The sequence below is a fragment of the Aquarana catesbeiana genome, linkage group LG04 (assembly GCF_042186555.1).
Source record: "Aquarana catesbeiana isolate 2022-GZ linkage group LG04, ASM4218655v1, whole genome shotgun sequence".
Classification (NCBI taxonomy): Eukaryota; Metazoa; Chordata; class Amphibia; order Anura; family Ranidae; genus Aquarana; species Aquarana catesbeiana.
In genome coordinates, this window is record NC_133327.1 from 28,797,457 (window position 1) to 28,804,528 (window position 7,072).

Here is a 7,072-nt window from a genome sequence, read left to right on the forward strand (position 1 = left end):
TCAAACCACCCTAAAAGTATATGTCAAAAATAGCACTTCCTCAATTAGTAAAAAACATTTTTTTTTCAGAAACACAAGTGGTCAAAAAGTATCATCCATTACCCACATCTTGTATCTTGTTGTATAATTAGTGCATCAATTACAGATAGGAACAATTTTATACTCTAGGCTACTCAACTTCAGCATTGTCTGTCTTTTATATACCGTATACCACACATGGGAGTAAGTCACATATGTGCAAGTCACAAGCAAGTCTCAAGTCTTAACCTTCAAGTCACAAGCAAGTCCCAAGTTACTGTGGCGAAAAGCAAGCAAGTCAAGTCGAGTCCCTGCTAGAAGTCAAGCAAGTCAAGTCATTTATTTTGGTCAAGTCACAAATTAAGTCAAAATACTGATCTACCCCATTTCCACCTTTAAATGAGTTAAAAGTCAGTTTTCAGCAAAGGTTTTGTTTTATTTTCAACATTAACAAAACTACTTAGTGCTTTTTTTCTTGGCATATTAAAGAAACACTTTGAATGCCCAAACAGCAGACAAGGAGCAGAACACTCAGCAATTAAATGGCTAACAAGCCTGAAAAAATGTAGTCCTTGCTGAGGGGGAAAATAACTAAGCTCAAAGTTTGAACTTGACACAATGCCAACATCTGGACACTTGAATGGTGATGAGAATAGCCACTTAAAATGCATTGCATTTTAAAAAAATTAAATTGGAAAGTACTTTCTCGCTCAGTTGTGAGCGATGGGGTCGCATTATGACCCCACCATGGCTGAACACACGTTCAACAGGTGCACTTGATGCAGGGACTGACATAACTCTTACCGCTACCCTGAACAGCTCCAATGGCTTTTGGCAAATGCTGATTGGCTCAGAGGCGGTGGTGGGCGGAGTGTGTGGGTAATATTTTCAGGGGGGTGGTGCCAAGTCATTGCAAGTCAAATAGCCCAAGTCAAAGTCAAGTCGCAAGTCATTAGTGACAAGTCAAAGTCAAGTCGAGTCATTTATTTAATTTTGTCAAGCAAGTCCTCAAACAGGTAACTCAAGTCTGACTTAAGTCTGACTTAAGTCAAGTCATGTGACTCAAGTCCCCCACTTCTGCTGTATACCAAGGTTGGATGAATGGTTATATACATTTAAATTACTAGTCAAAAAGATCTGTTTTTTTAACTCTATAGGAGGGAGACTGAATTCACAAAGTAACCATATTTTAGAAGTATATTATCTTGAAGTTTGTAACCTTAGTTTGTGACAATCCCCATTTGCCCCCCATTTATGAAAAAAAAATAATGACTTAGCGCCACAGACCACAAAAAAAAAAAATTAAAAAGAAAATAAAAAGAAATCAGCGAATGCTAGTATAGGGATCAACCAGCTGCGGTGTTAACGTAAGCTCAATGGCAAAACTTTTAGTGATATGTGTAAATATACAGTGGGGACGGAAAGTATTCAGACCCCCTTACATTTTTCATTCTTTTTTATATTGCAGCCATTTGCTAAAATCATTTAAGTTTTTTTTTCCTCATTAATGTACACACAGCACCCCATATTGACAGAAAAACACAGAATTGTTGACATTTTTGCAGATTTATTAAAAAAGAAAAACTGAAATATCACATGGTCCTAAGTATTCAGATCCTTTGCTGCGACACTCATACATTTAACTCAGGTGCTGTCCATTTCTTCTGATCGTCCTTGAGATGGTTCTACACCTTCATTTGAGTCCAGCTGTGTTTGATTATACTGATGGGACTTGATTAGGAAAGCCACACACCTGTCTATATAAGATCTTACAGATCACAGTGCATGTCAGAGCAAATGAGAATCATGAGGTCAAAGGAACTGCCTGAAGAGCTCAGAGACAAAATTGTGGCAAGGCACAGATCTGGCCAAGGTTACAAAAAAATTCTGCTGCACTTAAGGTTCCTAGGAGCACAGTGGCCTCCATAATCCTTAAATGGAAGACGTTTGGGATGACCAGAACCCTTCCCTTCCTACTGAGCTATCGGGGGAGAAGAGCCTTGGTGAGAGAGGTAAAGAAGAACCCAAAGATCACTGTGGCTGAGCTCCAGAGATGCAGTTGGGAGATGGGAGAAAGTTGTAGAAAGTCAACCATCACTGCAGCCCTCCACCAGGGTCGGGGCTTTATGGCAGAGTGGCCCGACGGAAGTCTCTCCTCAGTGCAAGACACATGAAAGCCTGCATGGAGTTTGCTAAAAAACACCTGAAGGACTCCAAGATGGTGAGAAATAAGATTCTCTGGTCTGATGAGACCAAGATAGAACTTTTTGGCCTTAATTCTAAGCGGTATGTGTGGAGAAAACCAGGCACTGCTCATCACCTGTCCAATAATGTCCCAACAGTGCAGCATGGTGGTGGCAGCATCATGCTGTGGGGGTGTTTTCAGCTGCAGGGACAGAACGACTGGTTGCAATCGAGGGAAAGATGAATGCGGCCAAGTACAGGGATATCCTGGACGAAAACCTTCTCCAGAGTGCTTAGGACCTCAGACTGGGCCGAAAGGTTTACCTTCCAACAGGACAATGACCCTAAGCACACAGCTAAAATAACGAAGGATTGGCTTCACAACAACTCTGTGACTGTTCTTGAATGGCCCAGCCAGAGCCCTGACTTAAACCCAAATGAGCATCTCTGGAGAGACCTAAAAATGGCTGTCCACCAACGTTTACCATCCAACCTGACAGAACTGGAGAGGATCTGCAAGGAGGAATGGCAGAGGATCCCCAAATCCAGGTGTGAAAAACTTGTTGCATCTTTGCCAAAAAGACTCATGGCTGTATTAGATCAAAATGGTGCTTCTACTAAATACTGAGCAAAGGGTCTGAATACTTAGGACCGTGTGATATTTCAGTTTTTCTTTTTTAATAAATCTGCAAAAATGTCAACAATTCTGTGTTTTTCTGTCAATATGGGGTGCTGTGTATACATTAATGAGGAAAAAAATGAACTTAAATGATTTAGCAAATGGCTGCAATATAACAAAGAGTGAAACATTTAAGGGGGTCTGAATACTTTCCGTCCCCACTGTACACTGTGTTAGGTGTTTGACATTATCCAACCATTGGTCCATAATTGAAATACAATTGAAAAATGAATAAACAAGTCCCATGGTGCTATAATAAGTAAAGTGCTTGTGCTCATAACATTCAATGAAGGACAGGTGCTCCACTTGTGCTCAGTTCAGGTGCCCCACATAGACGTATGCTCACCCTGGATATTGACCACCTATCTCTACATGAACTCACATCTTATGGTGCCTATATCCTGGCAGCCAGTATATGCAAGCATATGTGTAACCCACATCTTGTATCTTTTTGTATTATTTGTGCAACAATTACAGATAGGAATAATTTTATATTCTAGCCTATTCAGCTTCAGCAGCGTCTGTCTTTTATATACTGTATACCAAGTGTAGCCATGCCCCCTTAGGGGTTGTTGTGTGTAGTGGTTCACCCGTTACCCTGCCCAGCCAGACATCCGTCACTCAGAAACAGAAAACCAGTCCATTGCTTGTTTTGTTTTGTTTATTTGAGGGGAATTAAACTTGGATAGGGATGAGGAAATGATGGGATGCCCAGGAAAATTTAGTGCAAAGTTGCTTAGGACTCTTATATACACTTCCTGTATATACGCTTCACTCTTCTCTCTCCAGCAAACACTTGCTGCTCACTGTTTTCTCCTGCACTTCACTTGCTGCAGACTGTTCCTCCACCAGCACTCCCCTTGGTGTCACTCCTCCAGACTAGCTAGCACCGCCTTGGTAGGTCTACCACCATTTCAGCCAGGCATCAATGAACTGCCTTTTGCGGGCAGGGGCCATGGGCCATTTGGTGTAGAGTAGTTCAGGTGATAGCCGTCCTTTGCTCAGCTACCATTCCCAGATAGCTCTCTACAGACCCTGCCAACCAGCCTGGCTGCAAATACCCCTTTCCACTGCCCTTTTTCCACAGTCCTCTCTCCACTGGTTCTGCACCCATCTCTCAAACTGCAATCTCCTAGTTCTCTCAGGCGTGCCTCCCCAGTCCTCCTGACTGTGCTCACTCACCATGTAGTCCTCTATGGAGACTCTTAGAGTGTTCTCTCCTCTGTCCTCTTTTGTCCTGCTATCTCATGTGCCTCTGTTTCTAGGATCTCTTCAATCCTCCTGGATGCACCCGAGCCCCAGCCCAGGGTCACCCCTACCAGACTGGGGAGCTCCCTGTGGGCCTGACAGCCTCCACATTCTCTCACTCTATCTCTTCCAACTCCTCCCCAGCTGGGTTATCCCCAGATATTTAAGGAGGCCTGCCCCCTGTCAATCCAAGTTTGGAATTGGTCAGGGCTCCTTAAAAAGGAGGTCCAGCCTGGGTGAGAAAAATTAAAAGTCAGCAGCTACAAATACTGTAGTTGTTGACTTTTAATATAAGGGCACTTACCTGTCCAGGGAGCCCACGATGTCAGCACTCCAGCCGATCTTCAGATCGACTCCTGGGTGCTGCCGCCGCCATTCCTGGTAAGGGAACCAGGCAGTGAATACTTTCGGCTTCACTCCTGGTTCCCTACTGCGCATGGGTGAAGCACGCTGCGCATTCTAATTGGGAACGAGGAGGTGGCGTGAACTCTTGGGAGATTGACCCGTCTCCGGAAGTGGGGAAAGGGACCTGTCAAAAACAGGTCCCCCATTCCCCCTGAAAGGTGCCAAATGTGGCATCGGAGGGGGGGAGGAAGCATATAAGCGAGAGTTCCACTTTTGGGTGGAACTCCTCTTTAAGATACCACAGGGAGCTCCACCTCTCTCCCCCGCCTCTCCTACTAGAAAATGGAAGAGGGAGCTAACTGAGAAGTGACACTGTCTGTGAGTCATCAGCTGCTGCCCTGAGCCACTCCCAGCCCAGCCCGAAAGCAAACAGGCCTTGGCATCCAGCTAGGTCTGCCTAAATTTACCTACACTGCCAGAGAAAACCTCACTCTAGCACCTCACTAACTAGAGGGTGCTACACAAGGTTGGAGGAATGGCTATATACATTGGAATTCCTAGCCAAAGAAATGTGATTTTTACTTTATAGGAGGGAGATTGAATTCACAAAGTAACCATTTTTTTTTACAGTACTGTAAATATAATCCTAGAACATTAACAGCTTAAGGAGCGCCCCACGTACATTTACTGTGGCAAGGCAGCCCTTGAGCACAAAATCACGTACCTATACGTTATTCCTTCTTCGGGGTCTTGGGCACGCACGCGCTCCCCGCTTCCCTTCCCCAGCACCTGAAGGATATCCATGTGTTGCTCAGAGGTTTAAGAGCTTAGATCTAGGCCCCAAATAAACAGCGACTAAACAACACAAAAAGGGGAATGTACTGCAAAATACACGGGTATCTGGTATGGGAATACTAAATCAAAGTAAGGAAACAATAAGATAGTCTTCCGGCTACCAGGCAACATGCATATAAAGAAAATTAAAGAGTAACTGGTCCCAAGATGAGACTGAACCCTAACCTTGGCTAGGTCCGTAGCGGATAAGGCCAGAGCCCATTTACAGAAAGGAGAGGAAGGGAGGAAGAAAGAGTAGAAGAGATGGGAGGGGGTATCGAGAAAGGTGAGCCGACTGGGGGAGAATGTGAGCGAGCTTGATTAACTCGAGGTCATGGGTAAAGGGTAACACTTATGAAGGCTGCCAGGTTTGTTTGAATTTTTCGGTGTGGTCCAGGAGTACACTCGCCAGCTTCTCCTGATTCATAATGCAAAAAATCTTTCTTTTCACTAGTAGCATCGAGACAGATGTTTTTTTCCAAGCTTTAGCTAGAGTAATTTTGGCTCCCAGAAGGATAAAGGAAATGAGGCTTTGTGTACTCCTGGAGGCTTCCTTCACTGGAAAGTTGAGAAGAGCAATTAGGGGGGATGTTGGGATGGAGATCATAGTGATCTTATGAATCCAAGAGAAGATTTTGTTCCAGAAGTTCCGTATTCTAGGAAAACCCCACCACATGTGATGCATGTCTCCTCTGAGATCACATCCCCGATAAGATAGGGGGGATTATATTGGGTATAGTTTGGCCGGTTTTGATGGAACTAGGTAACATCTGGATATCACTTTTATACTTGCTTCTATGAGGCTAGAATTAAGGATGCCCTTGTATGATTGGAAAAAATTCCTGTGCCAAGTTTCTAGTTTCCAGTGGTGGGATAGATCCTCTTCCCAGGCCAGCATGTAGGGTGCCTTGGAGCGCGCAGAGGACAGCGCCCTGTAGATCACCATAATTTCACCCTCTGCTCGTCGGCCACACCACTGTTCATAGGCAGTGATTTGAGGACTATTGGTTAGCGTTTTACAAAGTTTGTGCAAGAAGTTGGAGATCTGGGTGAATCGGAAGAACTCAGAAGGTGACATATCTAGGTTACTAACATAGAATGCTTTGGAGAGCAGGCCCATAGGCCTAAGGAAGTGTCCTATTCTATATAGCCCTTTGTCTAGCCACCACTTGAAGGCTTTGATGTTTAGACCTGGTGGGAATGCTGGGTTTTGAAATAGGTGCTGTAGTGGTTCTGTGGGGGAGGTCAGTTTGTTGTTATCCTTTAGGTTGTCCTAGAGGGCGAACGAATGTGAAAGTGTTGGGGATAAAATTGTGGGTCTCAATTTCTTGGGGCACCATAGGAGGTAGTCCAGGGTATGTAACGGGACCGCCTTTCTCTCGATATGTATCCAGTCAGGTTGTTCCCAATGTGAGTAGACCACCGATATCTGAGACAGTTGGGCTGCTTGAAAGTACCATAATAAATTGGGAAGACCTAAGCCCCCCTCTTCTCTTGACTGGTAAAGGACCGCCTTTCAGAGCCTGTGTCCCCCTTTGCCCCATATATTTAATGAGCTTAGCTTGAAACTGTTTTAGGCTGGCCTTGTCTATGGGGATCGGGAGGGCTCTGAAGTAATATTAAATGCGAGGGAGTAGAGTCATTTTTAACATATTAATTCTGCCCAACCAGGATAGGGAGAGCCTGGCCCACCGGGACAAGTCATCCTCCAGTTTTTTGTATAGTTGGGGGGTAGTTTGCTTGGTGGAGGAGTTCAACTCTGGG